Genomic DNA, 17,568 nt, shown 5'->3' with positions numbered 1-17,568 from the left:
CCAGAACAGATGATGACATGAACAAATTAAATTTAAATCTACACTACAATGCATCAATTTATAAGTAGCGCCTATCATAGAAAACCCCTAAACATTCTTATCCTGCCAACCATAATGCTAACATACCAATACTGTCAAAACAATCTCGATAACCGGGGGAAGTGGGGCAAAATGGCACAAGCGCCGGAACGGACACACTACAAGTGTCAAATTACGCAAACGATCCCGATAAGCCGGGAACACGGGGGTGAGTGGGGTACGCTGATCACTCTACTAGATAGAGCATAGAAGGCGACTCACATTCATTAAATACAACCGCTTATTTTAAAGGCACTTACTTTAAAATTCATACACGTCTACTTTTGAATGTTAATAGCCATGTAGTTTTTATTTCGTAGGTTTTTTTTTTAAATTGTGTTAATAATACTAAATGCGAATGTTTATAATCATTTATATCAACGAACTTGCATCATTTGTATTCGCGAATAATTTGTTTGACCGATTTTCAAATTACGAAAGATTCATTCGTTATTTTATTCAAATAATCCACAAAAATTATTAAAAGTTTTTAGGTTATTCCATTCAAATAGACAACACGAATTAACACGCTTAATATTACTTGTTTTAACTTTTTGAGTAACAGTAACATCTGTTTGAAGGTTACTACGAAACTGTATTCCGGATTTATAACCTTTTTATATCGAATAATTAGTAGAAGGTATAGTTTGGGGTAGGTCTATGGTACTTGTATAAGCTATGGCAATAGTTCTCTAAATACAGAGTCTACAGTTGGGTTGTCAAAGGGGTAACGCCACGCGCCGCGGGTGGCGCCACGCTTGCTGTGACAACCGGGACGGATGCGGCGGAATGTAATTGGGGGAGCACAGATAGGAAATATCTACGTAGCATAAAGAACACTCTGTATGTGATCTCTATTCTTTATTTAGAATATTATATAGAATGAGTAGTTAAAAAAAAAGTTTATTGCACCAAATTAAAAAAGGAAAAATCACACACCATTGCGAATTATCCCTTTTAGGGTTCTATTCCAGTTAACCTTAGTATAGTTAATTTTATTTTTAATTAATTGTATCTTAAAATGACAAATACGTATATGTAGTGATGATGGTGTATTACTGGTAACTTATAAAATTAGTATATTACGTATTCATGAAATTCAGAGACGTGTGATTAATCCAACAGTCAAAAAATAATACATGGTACGTATTATAACAGTGACAAACAATATGAAAGCTGCTAGAGATCACATATGATTATCACTGTGGCGAGGTACTTATTATTTTACGTACTTGTTATTTTTCCATTTATATTTAAGGTGAGGTAAGGTAAGGGAAATATATCGGGCTAAGAGAAACCGTATCAGGAAAGACATTCTACGTAAGTATTTTAACCTGATTTTATCTATAAATTAGCTTATTTTTTTGTCATATCATTTATTTTAGTTTTTAATATCTTTAAGTATCTCTAACTATTTATTTTCCCTACAAGTGTCCACTGGTGAACCCATAGTTCCTCTTACCCCATCTGACCTTATACGAGAAAATCCATTATTAAACACGCATAATTCCAACAAATGCTAAATTTACAGCTGACTGCTAGTAAAACGGGGGCCCAAATTACCCGCAATACAAAACGTATAAAACTTACAACCTCCTCATTGCCCAGAACTAATGCTGCGACATTCCTCCAAATACAAAACGCTAAATGAAAAAGCAAAAAAACACACTTAAGCTTTTTCGTAACAAATTCGATACAGTACAATCGATAGTAAAATGTCATATGTCGTAATAAAATACGGCTACATATGCTCATGTAGAAATAGGGAACCAGGATTGAGATTGCATCCGCATCGTAATCAGCGCCCTCTGGCCCGAGCACCATTTATCGCCGTAACTAACCGTTTCCTGTGCCGACCTGCCCCGCTCTCCCCTTCGTATGTGATGTAGTTTTCGATTTGCAATGGCCAGGGGTGCTGATAGGTATGCATTTATTTTTAGGGATACTATTTTATTTCTGTATCTCTGTCCTTTTGCACACAAAATATGAGCGCTCTTCAAAACGTGTTCGTACTCGTATAGAAAATACAACAACACCAACAACAAACCTCCTAGCCTAACGGCCTACTAGCCTAGTCAGTAGTGATTCTGCCTACGAAGAAGGAGGTCCCAGGTTCGAATCCTGATAAGGGCATATACTTGTGTGTTTATCACAGATTTTTATGGATGTTTTCTATGTATTTAAGTATATATCTATATTTATCTATTATATATATCGGCGTATTCACAACACAAGCCTTGTGAAGCTTACTAGGTCGATATGTCTAAAAAATATCATAATATTTATTTATTTATAGGCAATACACAAAAAATACTCATTTTGTACAAATAATATAATAATAATGAAACTTACACAGAAGATATAATTTTTTTTAACGTTAATCAACCATTACCTAAATGAGTGGCCTGTTTTAAATAGTAATTAAAAAAAAAGACTAATAAAATTAAAGTTCTTTACCTTTAACTTCAATAATTTCGAATAGGTATCTCGCAATCTTACCAACCTACTAATAAATATTACATTAGCTGCACCCTACTTAATTAAAAACAAATAAATTCCATACACACAAAAGTTTTAACAAAAAATTAAGCTTAGCTCCCCTCAACCATCCCTGTCTCCCCGCATTGTGGTACAACGGCAATAAATGTAAGGGGAGAGCGGGGTGTTCATTAAAAGTAGGATTAAGTGTGTTTGGTGGCACAATAAAGCACCTTAGAACGCAAAGGACTTAAGTCTTTTGTTCAGAAAGGGGAAATCCGACTAATTGTTTTGAGCGAGACGTTTGTTAGAGCAACCGGAACAATTACCTAATACCTATAATAATACCTATTGCTTTGACTAAAGATCTTTACAAGTTTGCGGTTTAGATTGCTTTTGAGAGTTAAGTTAAATTTAGAAATGTCTCAAGCACCCTTTATTCTAAAAGGGTGTAGCAGGATAGCCTAGGAAAAATTGCCCCCAGCGATTTTGGGCCGAAACTGTAATCAAACGATGCCTTTTAGGGAGGTTATACTCTGCACAAAGTTTCATCCCTCTGTTACCCCCTGGGGGTGAAAAACACCCGATTAACCCCAAAACTGTTTTAATTATTTTTTCCTAAACTATGAAAGTGACGAATTTGAAATTTTGTACAAATATTAATAAGACTAAAAGCTATGTGCTAAAAAAATATTAACCCCGTAACCATTTAAATTATTGTAAAAAAAACAAAAATAAAAAAAGAATCACCCTGTATATCAAGTTTGGCTCATGGTACACACACCATTTTTTTTTCAAAGATGAACCAGTTTATATTCTACATTATACAAAAGTTTCATGGACCTACTCCAGAAGGAACATTGCGAAATTAAAATAAACGTACTATTTCGTAGCCACTAATCATTATACTCATATCATGCTTAATACGCAACGTCTCGGACCCGAAAACAAAATAATTAAAAAAAACCGGCCAAGAGCATGTCGGGCCACGCTCAGTGTAGGGTTCCGTAGTTACTCTTCCGTCACAATAAGCTAAACTGGAGCTTAAAGTATAGTAAATTGTTAACTAAGGGATGAAACGGTACCTTTCACGCGAGTTAAACTAATAGGCAAATTTGCACAATCAGTACCTAATTAAAGTCTTTTTACTATGAAGGGGAAACTTTTTGCGATAACTCAAAAACAGCTAAACTGATCATGTCCGCTATAGTTTTCATTTAATGTCTTTCTTAAGTTCTACTTCCACGATTTTTTTCATATTTTTTGGACCTATGGTTCAAAAGTTAGCGGGGGGGGACACATTTTTTTTCTTTCGGAGCCATTATCTCTGAATATATTCACTTTATCAAAAAATATTTGTTGAAGACCCCTATTAGTTTTGAAATACCTTTCCAACGATACCCAACAATGTAGGATTGAAGCAAAAAAAAAATCACCCCCACTTTACGTGTAGGGGTGAATTTTTGAGGTACCCTCAAAAAAATTAAATTTTTAAATTTTATTGTACGACTTTGTCGGCTTTATCGATTTATATATCCATGCCGAATTTCAGCTTTCTAGCACTAACGACCACGGAGCAAAGCCTCGGACAGACAGACAGACAGACAGTCAGACGGACATGGTGAAACTATAAGGGTTCCTAGTTGACTACGGAACCCTAAAAATGTTTTTATAAATACAAATGAGTTTGATTCATACTTCTTTATCCCCACCTTTTTCAAATTGGGCACGAGCAGCGGTCCGATCGCAAGCCCTTGTTTATTAATAATGCAAGGCTCTTAGTGGGAGTTCAATGAATAGTACGCACCAAAGAGCCAATACATATTAATTTCGCAATGTTCCTTCTGGAGTAGGTCCATGAAACTTTTGTATAATGTAGAATATAAACTGGTTCATTTTTGAAAAAAAAAATGGTGTGTGTACCATGAGCCAAACTTGATATACAGGGTGATTCTTTTTTTATTTTTGTTTTTTTTACAAGAATTTAAATGGTTAGGGGGTTAATATTTTTTTAGCACATAGCTTTTAGTCTTATTAATATTTGTACAAAATTTCAAATTCGACACTCTCATAGTTTAGGAAAAAATAATTAAAACAGTTTTGGGGTTAATCGGGTGTTTTTCACCCCCAGGGGGTAACAGAGGGATGAAACTTTGTGCAGAGTATAACCTCCCCAAAAGGCATCGTATGATTACAGTTTCAGCCCAAAATCGCTGGGGGCAATTTTTCCTAGGCTATCCTGCTACACCCTTTAGACAATGCATATGAATGTCAGAAACTACCACCGGTTCTAAGTTCTAACCGTACACTACAGTTCAAAAAAATACCGACTCAGAAAAACAGTGGGACTCATTTTACGTGCAATACGCATATAAAATAAATAAGTAGGAATGTAATTTTGGGACCGATCTTATATAGTTCGATTTAGCCCTAAACCAAGCAAATCTAGTACTATGAGTACCTAATAGGCGATGATATGTGTATGTAGGTACACCTACATACCATAATATTTACTCACGACTTAATACACGCTTCATTTCACTTTATTATTTTGGGGAAAGTACGGAGAATATAAAGAGATCTAGTAAAAGACGAAAATGATACCTACGTACTCGTTTTTACTAGTCAGAAGACTTTTTGCCACAAAAGCCAAAGAGCTTTCGATAATCCAATGCCCAAAGGGGTTTACGCAGGGTAGGAAAGTTTTTAGGGAACTACGTAAAATGTTAAAATGTGTATCTAACACGATATTTTATGTAGGCGTAACCTTGCTTATTTTTGTGCGCTTTGTTATGGAAGATGTTATTGTATTAAGTAGAGTCACCACTCTACTTACTAATCATAAATTCAAGCTTCGTTTCTACTGCACAGACAATATTGTCAGGCTAGATAATACCTGATAGGTAGTAACAAAGTCACCCGTTCATTTCAGCGCCATCTACCGGAATTGAAACGTGAAGTAATGTAACGATTTATTGTCAGTGCGGTGCCAACCCCGAGTTCCCGCGAGTGTCGTAAAAGACTGGGGATTGGCTCCAAGCAGCGTCAGCTATTACTGAAATACCGCGGTGAGCATTTTTATATCTCGTTAAAATTCGTTTAAGTTAATTCACTTCGTTTACTTACACCGAAGATTCGGTAGTTATATGAGTTACTTTAATGCTAAGTCGAATTCTTCCATAAAATTTGAATTTGGAATAACGGAACAAAACCGAAATATTGGAAATCGTCCAATATCTTGTTATTTCTGCGATTTGATTTAAGTCTGAATAATGAATATTATAGAATATTAAATCCTTGTTGATTTCTTACAAGATTTTCATAAATAAATATGTATTTTTACAGTACATATGGGGCTACTTTATAGCACTAGTGCGAGAAGTAGCATATTACGTTACTGTGTCGAACATTTAAAGGGCCATATGTACTGTAAAACGTTGTACGATACATGTGCGAATAGGTAATTCGCAACTCGTGTCGATTTAAAACACTCCCTTCGGTCGTGTTTTAATTTATCGCCACTCGTTTCGAATTTCCTATTTTTCGCACTTGTATCGTAATGTACTATTTCATAAATGTGCCGTTTTGCCTATAGGTACCACGAAGCTTTGACCGTCGCTTTTTATTTTGTATCTGTACAAGTACTGTACAGCTCTGATAAGACAGGGTTTTTCGAAATGTAACCCCCAAGTAAACGAAAATATAATTGAATTTTTTAAACGTGGCTGAGGAATATTACAAAATATATAAACTACATCTTCCAACGTGACACGTAACACAACATACCCCAATCGATACATCCCGCTATTTAAATAATAAATAAGCCTTCCCACCCCCGGCTAGGGGAACACACCTTGGCTTTAGGTGATTCTGTATTTGCATTAAATACCAAATATTGACAGGTACGGTTAACATGAGTATAGATTTTTTTCCAGTTAGAAAGAATTTTGAGTTAGAAATTTTACCGTGAAACAAATATTTTTTGTAGTAAAATATGTTTTATACTAAAATAAAATGATTTGTCACGAATAACCGTGAGGAAATCAGACTAATTCCAATAAGGCCTAGTTTTCGCTCTGGATTGGAAGGGCAGGACCCCAGGCAGCTATGAGCCGTGGCAAAAACGATGATTTTGATTTATTTTATTCTTTAAGTACAAATCCTAATATCTAGACTAAATCAAGATGGTGCCAGGAATAAATAGTCGTTAGTACCCAAAAGCCGACGACTAAGGAATTAATAGATTTTTGCCTTAATATTGTGTATTCTTAAAGTATTCCAGTTTTCTTAAAAATGATTTTATCAGGTACATTTTATTTTATTGTTATTATATCGTTGTTCCATAGAAACATAAATATTAAGGTTACATATATTTTCTTTTAAGCTCGAGGCAACTATTTTTCACCCGTCCATTTGACCCAACTCCGACGTTTCCAACTGTACGGGTAGATCGGGGCCCGTCGGCATCAAATATTCATATCCCAGGAGTGCCCGACCCCACTCTCCCCTCTGTTGCTATGTTGGGTAAATGTATGGAGAAAGTTATGCCCAAACGTAGTTAGTTTGCGTCTGAATGGCAGTGACGTAACATGGTAATATTTTGTTTGATATTTTTAAGGCTGGCAATGAATTTTACTTGAAAACGGACCAAAATTATATTAGAGGGCCTAGCCAAGAAGTCAATCGTACGTCGACATAGGCCAAACAAAAGAATAAACATGTATCGCTAATATACGATGCAACGAAAAGTCACGTGATCATTTCTAAACATTATTTCAGTAATCAGTTTCAATTGGCGTTTTCTACGAAATAAGGCAAAGATAATTTTGTATAAAGGCATATTTTCAAAGCAAATTCTGTAGTCAACTAAATTTATTTCCATCTTTCGACACAGGACTAAAACTCTTAGAATGGCATATGGCCATTTTACCAATGTTCTTTCACTGATATGTGTTAATATATATATTTGCTCTTGGCTAGGCCCCCAAGTCCATCTCAATGTATGGTTGCTCACTTAGTTTAGGTTAAATTTCCTTCGACGTAGTAATAATGTGTGTGCATGTGAGCGAGTAAAATATGGCGACAGATGATGTTACACCTCATAATATCTACTAAAATCATAGCAAAAACTAAGCTCTCTTTCCTAGAATTACCATAGACGAAATAAATGTCATATACAAAGGAAAAATATACCCAGGCCAAGGATAAATACTGGTGTCTACTTGTAAAAAAAACATAAATTAATCCATGAACGGGCAGACGAGCGTCAGAAATTACGAAAAAATTTCCCTGTAATTTGGAATGAAGTTTAAAATCATTGTTATAAGGTCATTTATGCCATATGAAATCGAAATAGACCCGTGAAAGGGTTAAAATATTTTCATAGACAGTAATTTAATTTGTTCTTAGATAATTCTAATTACCATGGAGTTCAAAATTACATTAACCTATTACATAATACTCCAAATTACCCTTAACAACCATAATTACACGAGAAAAATTAGCCAAGAAACAAGAACCTTCCCTTCCCGGATGAGCCCTAATTGATGCAATTACGCCGGGGATCGCGAAGTTCGGAAACTATGATGAGCTGACGATAATTGACAAGCGTGTCAATTTCTGTCAATTATGGCGGCGGTCGGAAGTGGTTTGGGTAATAGTGGTGTAACAGAATGACAGAATATGATATTTATATGGTTTTGAAGCCCTCCCTCATTGGATAAGTTGGTAATCGTTTTAGTGTAATAAATATTCAATACTTTTACGTAATAATAATTAAGCTTTATCTATTAACCAAAAACATTATGTGTAGCAGCTATATTTTTTGTGTATTGAATAAGCATAAGTACTTATAATAAAATACACATAATAAACGTTTAAGTAATAATCAAAAAGTCATTCTCAAATAACAAAGAGTGAGCCTGTTATATTGTCTCGAGCACCGACAGGGAGTAGGTAGTGAAACACCTTATGTGGGATAGTATAAGAACGTGCATTATCTAAAAACCTGCCTACATATACAAGTTAGGTTGCGCTGGTACAAGCAATATGCGTTTATGTCACAGTAAACCATTGTGTTACTGTTAAACACTGAAACTGGCTAATTGACATGTTACAATTCAACTTTTTGCCATATTATCGCGAAATAGTTCAAATTGTACATGTGCTGTTAGGCATCTGCTTGTCTTTGGTGCTATTAAGTAAACTCGTACACACATATATCTTAGTGGGTACAGAGGATATTTCATAGCAAGTCATATTCCACCAGCTGAAAACTGGCGTAAAAAACTCATCATATATTAAACAGGCAAATTGGATAAGAAACAAACAACATGACAATATATGCACGACAGAGGAATTGGTTAACCCGGAGAAAAAAATATTTAGAGCCTGTTTCACAATGTCCAAGTATTGGATAGCTAATTTACAAGTAAATTAACTGCCAGATAAAATGTCCTGCAAAACTTAGCACTTTATCTACCAGCTAATTTGAAGATTGTGAAACGCCAACGTTGACTTTATTCGTTAGATAAGTGGCAAGCAGCTTATTCATAGCTTTACTTAGACATTGTGAAACAGGCCCTTACCTTAGTATATCTTCAAAGCTTAAAAGATCAAAAATAGAAAGTAACAGGGCCTTTAAAAACAAAACAGAAGAAAAATAATTCCTAACCATAAAGCAAATTACAGAATATTTCTATTTATTTTCCCAAGTCCCAACAAACACGACTGCTCCTTTGCTACGAGTAATGACATATCGCACCCTATTTACCCAGTCTGTGCAAATATTTGCTCGTTAGCTGCAGCTGGAACTTAATGCAGTGCCGTAAGGTTCATTATTGCAGTTTATTGAGGTTGTTTGTACTCGTATTTATGAGTTGTTTGACAATGGGCTTGTTGGTAAAAAGTTTAGATGAAATGTAAACTGGAAGGATCTGGCGGATGAAACTGTACATTTTAGTGCTTTAAATAGGTAAAACAGTTGGTTTGAAAATGTATGATTTATCATAAATTCGATAGATGTTCATGATAAACCTCAAAAGTCAATATTTTATTTAATAAGTGCTTCATATTTTCATAAATCTTCCAAATATAATTTAAGACATAAAAGCGTTGTTTTGTCAGGGATCAAAATGAGACCTAAGTCGACCGAAAAGTTAGAAATAAAGAGCATAACCTATGGCATTCATATTTAACCTTTTTCCAGACATACTTGTAGTACGATTTTTCGATCACATACGCGCCAATAGAATTTCAACTTTAGCATTCGGATTTAAGGTCCAAATTAGATGCACAGGAAATGTGACTTTTCTTCAAACGAATCATCAACGCTTGTAGTTGTGGATTGGTGCGGTGCAGATGCAATTTTGGACGTTGAAGTCATACGAAGCGACACAGCAGTCAAATTCCGTACTCAGTTTATGGATCAAATTCATTCATGAAGCGGGTATGCACTTTTGCAGCTCGCTGTACTTTAGCATCAAATAGACAGAGACTGTCAAATTATCTATACGAATAAGGTTAAATTGAATTGCATACAAATGAAATATCGATAAATTACCAATGAAATTTGAAGCTATACTGTAAGAAATATTATATTATATTTTATTTTAACATTTTTGAATGATTCAGGGTTAGTTTCAGTAGACTTATATTGACTGCGATATTGACCGTGATTATCGGTAGCTCAAAAACAATACAAAAGGTAACCACGGTCAATATCCTGGTCGATATAAGTCTAGTTGATTTTGTTATGTTTGAAAATTGAACGATACAAAACAAATGTTCCTTAAAATAGTTTCAATTTCAATAAGTACTACAGATAGGACATTGAGCCTAGGAGGATAGTAACGATTGCTGTACCGAAATATTATTCAAAAGTGCCTAAATTCCATAGTGCTGCTAGAGCAACAGCAGTGATAAAACTCCGAGCATCAGTTTACTCGCTACTGTAAAGTGAAACTTTAATCCTAGAAATAGTGGATAGTTACAGCTGCAAGCGACGTCATTCAGCCGCTGCGGCAACGGTGCGACGGTCTTATGTAACTCACGGATCAATAGACCCCTTTATAATCCCTATTAGTGTTCAGATGTGTCATAATGTTAGTATTCCCGAAAGTTTTATTTCACAATTTATATTAGAAGTTAAAGAAAGTAATAGCACTAATATCTATGAACGGGTTGGCACTGATTGACTAGCACGTTATCTTTTCGCAGATTATTAAAGTAATATTTGTGTTTTAACCTATTTTATGACATAGACACTTCCGCTCATAGCGTAGACATAGTTTGTTTTGCTAAGTATTTCATTTGTACTCATGTTTTCTTTACTGCTGCAGACATCTAGACCTCTCTAGACACTAATAGACGATAAATTATAATGAAGAAGATATTTACAAACACACATAACTAACAAGTACCGGACGCTGGATAGCATTAGTATACTCGTTATAAAAACCTGTTAGAACTGTTAGTCCGTAACGCAGCTGCAATGCTGACTAGAAATCATATTTAAATCTACTTTTTGTATCACCAAACCTGCGTAGCCAGTAGTACCTACCTTCAAAGCTCTGAATGTGCATACTTGAGTACAAATACCCGATTTTTTGTCAGGTAGTCACAGATGGAGTTAACAACGCCCAGCCAGAATCCTTGCTTACCCCTTCTAGAGAGCTCATCATCACTATCTATAGCACCAGGGAAGACGCAGTGCCACAGCTTTCTAGCACACCCCATCCCGATGGCTCATGGTCACATACCTGTGTCCCCCCTGAGTTGCAGAGACCCAACGGTCAGGTGCCCACGGATGGAACTGTCTATGCGTTCCTTGGGGTGACGCAGTGGGGGACACAGCTATCCACTACTCTCTGGATGAGTGGGCTGGATGCCTCACCATCCACTAGCAAATTATAACTACTAGCAAGGTTCATCATCACATACCTGTGTCCCTAAGTTGCAGCGACCCAACCTTGTTGGTCAGGTACCCGCGGATAGAACTGGCCACACGCGCCGGTGACGCAGTCCCCCGCAGCGCCTGCAGCCGCCCCAACAGCGCGCCTTCCTCCTCCACTTTCACCAGGGGGCGCCCCCCACGTAAACTTTGGTAACTAGCCTAGTATAGTTTGTTTGGTTAAGCTATCAGTGCATGGTTTGATATGTATTGGTTTTAGTTCAGTTGCCGCTCATGGTGTGCTCTGTAACAATAGAAAAAAATCCCTTTGAAAAATTATGCTGCTAGCAATAGGATATTAGTGCCTCATTTTTGTCTAAATCAATTTATTTCTCGTTAACTTAATATTGATACGTCGCACAGATGCTCCATACAGGGATTGCACCCGAGGCGTGTACAGTCAGCATCAAAAGTAGCGGATCAAATAACGTTTCATAAGTATCTACCATTCTGTAACGGCTTAACAAAAAGTGATGTCTTTAATATAGAACAACTAAGACTGTAAAAATATTACTTTTGAGCGTGAATTTTAGAAATTTATCTATATTTGGTAAAGTTATCCGGAATATCAGATACTTTTGGCGCGTTGTTTCATCCGCTACTTTTGATGCTGACTGTACCTATATACATAAAGGAAGGAATGGAAACATTCGCACACTTCTGGTAGACTTCCGTAGCTCAGTTGGTTAAGAGCGATGCACGGATTGAAGAAGAGGCAGGTTCAAGTCCTACACGAAGCGGTGATTTTTTATTTTTTTTTCTTTAATAATTTTTTTGTGTGTAATTTTATTCATTCGTCATTCGTTTTATTCACCTCCTTATTAATTTTGTGATCTATTTGTACATCAGTCGTACTTTTAATCAGTCACCGTTTACTATCTGTTGGTCTTTGGTTTAGAATAGAATAGAATAGAATTTGTTTTATTCATAAACACACAAACAGTAATAGACAGACATAAAAGAGAACATAGTGTCGATTCCATTGCGGAAGGAGCAAAAACATTGTGGTAAGTAATAATAGAGTCTTGACTACAGGCAACTTGTTTCCAATCTGCAGGTTTCCTGGTTAAGCTGGTGATTGAGCAAGTACTGTTTAAGCTTTGTCTTAAAACTATGAATACTTTGCAGGTTTCTCACTGGCGGCGGCACATTGTTCCAAGAGCGTGACGCAGAATACTTAAAACTCCCTCGGAAAGCGGCTGAGGCATGACGCGGCATCAACAGATGAATTCCACAATCACGGCGCTCGCGGAGCTTAATGCAAGATAGCTTCTTGAAAAGATATGCAGGAGTTTTATAGTTCAGTACGCCAAAGAGCAAACAAGCTAAGTGAAGTTTACGGCGGTGTTGCATTTTAAGGATCTTATGGCTATTCAGATACGGAGTCACGTGAGCTCTCAACGGAATATCAAAACAGAAGCGAGCACAAGCATTTTGAACACGCTGTATGAGTCGTTTGGTTTAGTTGAATAGCTTTCGGTTTTGTATTCCCGATAGATACATACATTAAGTTACAGTAAATTAATGATATAACACCATTTTAACGTTCAGAACTATCAGAACAGAATGTTACAAGATGAGCCTTTACATATTTTGAGAGGAAAATATATAAGTTAAAGTTACTATAATAACATTACATTTCGGATTCGGGGGCTGTTTTCATTGGATTGTCTACAAAATCCAAACGATACGACCTTCATGATCGTTTTAGTTGTTGCCGCACATCTCACGCAAGATTTCATTTCAATCTGCATGCTCCAATCAACGTGAGCGATTTTCAAGGTCGTGTATAGTGGTAGATAAAATTAAATTAAAAGGAACTAAAGGCGAAACACAGTGTGTTTTGTCAGTTGACTTGTCATATCATAACAGCCTTTGCCCAGCAGTGGGACACAATGGGCTCGTTATAATAATATAATTTAAAAATTTAATAATATAAATTAATGTAATTTAATAATTGACATTCGTACATATACCTACTTAATTAATACTCTGAATTAGACAGGTATTCTCCAATCAAGTAGTACGCTTTCCTAACTAAAAATTTAATAATGACTATATTCGTCATATAAGTGGCAAATTACATTCAAGACTTGCTTGGTCATTGTGAAACACGCCCTTAACAATATATATGCCAAGTTTATCCATGATCTGCTAATATGGCGGGCAAGTATATCTTAATAAGCTTTATATTGATAAATCAAGGCTAAATGCTTGTAGTAAAATTTTAGTATTTTGACGACCGGTCTGGCCTAGTGGGTAGTGACCCTGCCTACGAAGCTGATGGTCCCGGGTTCAAATCCTGGTAAAGGCATTTATTCGTGTGATGAGCATGGATATTTGTTCCTGAGTCATGGGTGTTTGCTATGTATTTAAGTATTTATAAATATTTATATATTATATATATCGTTGTCTAAGTACCCTCAACACAAGCCATGTTGAGCTTACTGTGGGGCTTAGTCAATTTGTGTAATAATGTCCTATAATATTTATTTATTTATTTATTTATGCTAAATAAATTACTTATACGTTGCATTTTGGTCTAACTAATCTATTGTAAAGTTTTGAATTTCATGAAAATAACATCGCACCGGTTTCCTGACCAACTCCTATACTGTTCAGGCGATAAGCCTGTGGGACGACCTTCCACTCAATATCAGAAAAGCTCAAAGTAAATTCACTTTCAAGCGCATGTTGCGCAAGCATTTTTCTGATAGATGTAAGTATGTTTCTCAGTAGGTACATGTATAATGTATATATGTACCTACTTATGTAACTACTTACATATTTATGTAAGTATATTATACAAAGTATATGTTTAAGTTTATGATTTCATTATATTATATTAATTAGTAGGTATTTAATTTGTAAATAGTATGTAGTGATATCTTATTCTCAAGTACAAAGCCTGCACCTAACAAAAAACTCTTTTGGACCCATTGGTGGACTGGTAGAGAATGCCTTAGCATTAAGTCCACCATTTGTACTTAATATTTTATGTGCAATAAAGTATAAATAAATAAAATATCCGTTACATATGTCAACGTCAAACGTTAATTGTCAAGAACAAATGTAAAAGATGCACTTATGCGGCAGAAGGCGATGGATATATGGATGTGTTCAAAAGCTAAGTAGCGCCCGCAATAAATTTCTACAATTTTATGTACCAATAGCCATAAGTAGTTTTAATTTAAAGAGGTAAATATTACAGAATCCAAACATTGATACATGCTTTTCTTTAAAATAAAAGTTTTTATGGCAGTTCCATATGTAAATTACTGTTTTGTGAAGCTGCTGGTTTTAATAGTATAATCTTCGTCTGCATATAATCAATATTTACATAAAACACTTCCTCAGTAAATTATACCGCTCTTTTTCACCCCCTTGAAGGGGTCCACTGATTACCAGTTCGCCGGCCGATATCGGCCTCTCAGTTATTCGTAAAAGCTGATAATGGTCAATAACCGACAGGCCGATATCGTCCGGCGAACTGGTAATCAGTGGGCTCCTTTAGGGGTGATTCTGAGATGAAAATGATCCTATCGGCCCGATTCGAACTTTAAGATCTTTTTTCACGCAAAATAAGCACATTGGGTATCTATTTGCGGAAAATGCCAAATATAAATAAATAAATGAATATTATAGGACATTATTACAAAAATTGACTAAGTCCCACAGTAAGCTCAATAAGGCTTGTGTTGAGGGTACTTAGACAACGATATATATAATATATACATATTTATAAATACTTAAATACATAGAAAACACCCATGACTCAGGAGCAAATACCCACTAGGCCAAACCGGTCGTCAAAATCCTTCCTTCCAAATTATGATTCCTTTTACTTCCTGACTGTTCTTTGCATATGCACAAGATTTTACTTTATTAACATAATGTAACTCATGTAATCCCCTGCTGGCAAGTCTCACAAGTCCACAAAGGCAAACAACGTCAAGAGTCTCAGGTTCCGTCGCAAGTTTGTCTCGAGCGGAACCGGAAACGCGGCACTCCGCCACTTCCGGCCCGGGCCCACTTCCGGTACCTAGCGAAAATGACGCGAGTTTCATGTTAAAGGAAAAATTTGCATGTGAAAAAGTATTTTATTTTGCAGTGAAATTTTTAAATGATGTTTTTGCCATTTGTTTGAATTTTCAATGCCAGGTTTTCTGAGTCGGAAATAACTTTCAGTATTTAAATAATTTTTTGACAACTATTTAATTTCTGGTACAAGCTTTTATCGCTGACTGTACTTTTTTTCCACAAGTAACTAATACTCATCGATACAATTCTAAAAACCCCAAACACAATTAGGGTTCGTTGTTTTATCACAGAGTTCCTATGGCTACCTCCTGTCTCCATCATCAGATCAGCTTGATGGTACCACAATATTGCATTGTCACCCGACTTACATATGTATGCAAATTTTCAGCTTCATCGGAATCCGGGAAGTGGGTCAAATTTAACTTGCAAGATTTGTCCCATGCATACTAACAGGGCAAGTTAAATAAAAGCTTGTAAAAACTGATCTTGTTTTGACATTGAACGTGCCACTCCTCGGGCCGTACGATGAGTTCGATTAAATATAACATTGTTCATTTTTAGAAGTCATTACTTATAAATTTTTAGTCTTTGTGTAAAATTGAATACAAATTAAGGTGCGTTTTAGGCCTATGTTCGTGATGATGATGATGAGGTCATAAGGTGCATGGGATAACATCTAAAATAGGGTTATTTTCATCACTAATCACTACATCCTATAAAACAAAGTCCCTCGCCGCGTCTGTCTGTCTGTATGTTTGGGATAAACCCAAAAACTACTGAACGGATTTTCATGCGGTTTTTACATAGCAATATAGATTGATTCTTAAGGAAGGTTTAGGTGTAAAATTTGTAAATGATTTGTGCAAATTGGTTGGAATACACCTGTACGAAGCCAGGACGAGTCGCTAGTATCTACAAAACCAGAAATACTTATTTATATTTTTAAATCAAAATTCTATAAAGAAATGTAATTGCATGAATTCTATAGTAATTTAAATTGTATTTTTTCTTATTTAATGCATGTTAATTATAAGATGTGTCACGCCGAGTTTCTTGTCGGTCCCATATTGGGATACCCTCCTCTAATTGAGGGGGATTTAAAATCTTCTCATGTCAGAGTTGTAGGTTACAGCCGGTGCACATGCTACGACCACACTGTTTGCAATTGACATATTATTCAGAATATCATCATCATTCAAACATCATCTCGACTGATGGTAAAAATTAGATCAAATCAAATTCCTTTGTTTTCAGAGATCTTCGAGATTTGAATGTTATTATTACATAGATATCAACGTTATTATTGAGCTCAACGAGGGGGGTGGGGTTAGGGTCGGCAACGCACATGTAACTCCTCTGGAGTTGCAGGTGTACATAGGCTACGGAGACTGCTTACCATCAGGCAGGCCGTATGCTTGTTTGCCACCGACGTAGTATAAAAAAAAAACGCAATAATATCATTTTCGCAGTTTAAGAAATTCGTTCTAACAAATACTTGGTGTCTCTAAGCTGGCAGTAATTTGCGATTTTTGACAACGACTTGTTTACACAAAACAACACAGAGGGTTTTAATCGAGTAAGAAAACAGGCACTTACAACATACACACAGTTTTTTTTTTAATGAACTAATTTAGATTAATATGCTACGGGGCTTTATTTTCTCGAATTTTTAATTTATCTTTTTTTTATATATATCTTTGGTTTCATTGTTGATTTCGTCACACAATTAATCGTTTCTATTTTATAGCAGACTTTGATTAAATTCTATTTTTTTCTAAATATGAAATCAACTCCATTCTTCTAAAAAAATGTTTTCAATATTTTTATCGAAAAGATTTTTTCCTTTTTAGGGTTCCGTACCCAAAGGGTCAAACGGGACCCTATTACTGAGACTTCGCTGTCCGTCCGTCCGTCTGTCACCAGGCTGTATCTCATGAACCGTGATCTAGCTATCAACAGTTGAAATTTTCACAGATGATATATTTCTGTTGCCGCTATATTAACAAATACTAAAAACAGAA

General features: G+C 35.7%; 1 protein-coding gene across 1 annotated transcript in view; it reads right to left on the bottom strand.

Moving 5' to 3' along the window:
* The window catches only part of LOC133515725 (vesicular acetylcholine transporter), a 79,466-nt gene that overhangs the window by 34,088 nt on the left and 27,810 nt on the right, over nucleotides 1–17,568 (bottom strand). The window contains exon 2 of the mRNA XM_061848287.1: nucleotides 11,497–11,750. The gene's annotated coding sequence lies outside the window, so the exon portion shown is untranslated. The remainder of the gene's footprint in view (nucleotides 1–11,496; nucleotides 11,751–17,568) is intronic.

Source organism: Cydia pomonella, chromosome 3, assembly GCF_033807575.1.
Source record: "Cydia pomonella isolate Wapato2018A chromosome 3, ilCydPomo1, whole genome shotgun sequence".
NCBI lineage: Eukaryota > Metazoa > Arthropoda > Insecta > Lepidoptera > Tortricidae > Cydia > Cydia pomonella.
This window is presented reverse-complemented; position numbering and strand designations above follow the sequence as displayed.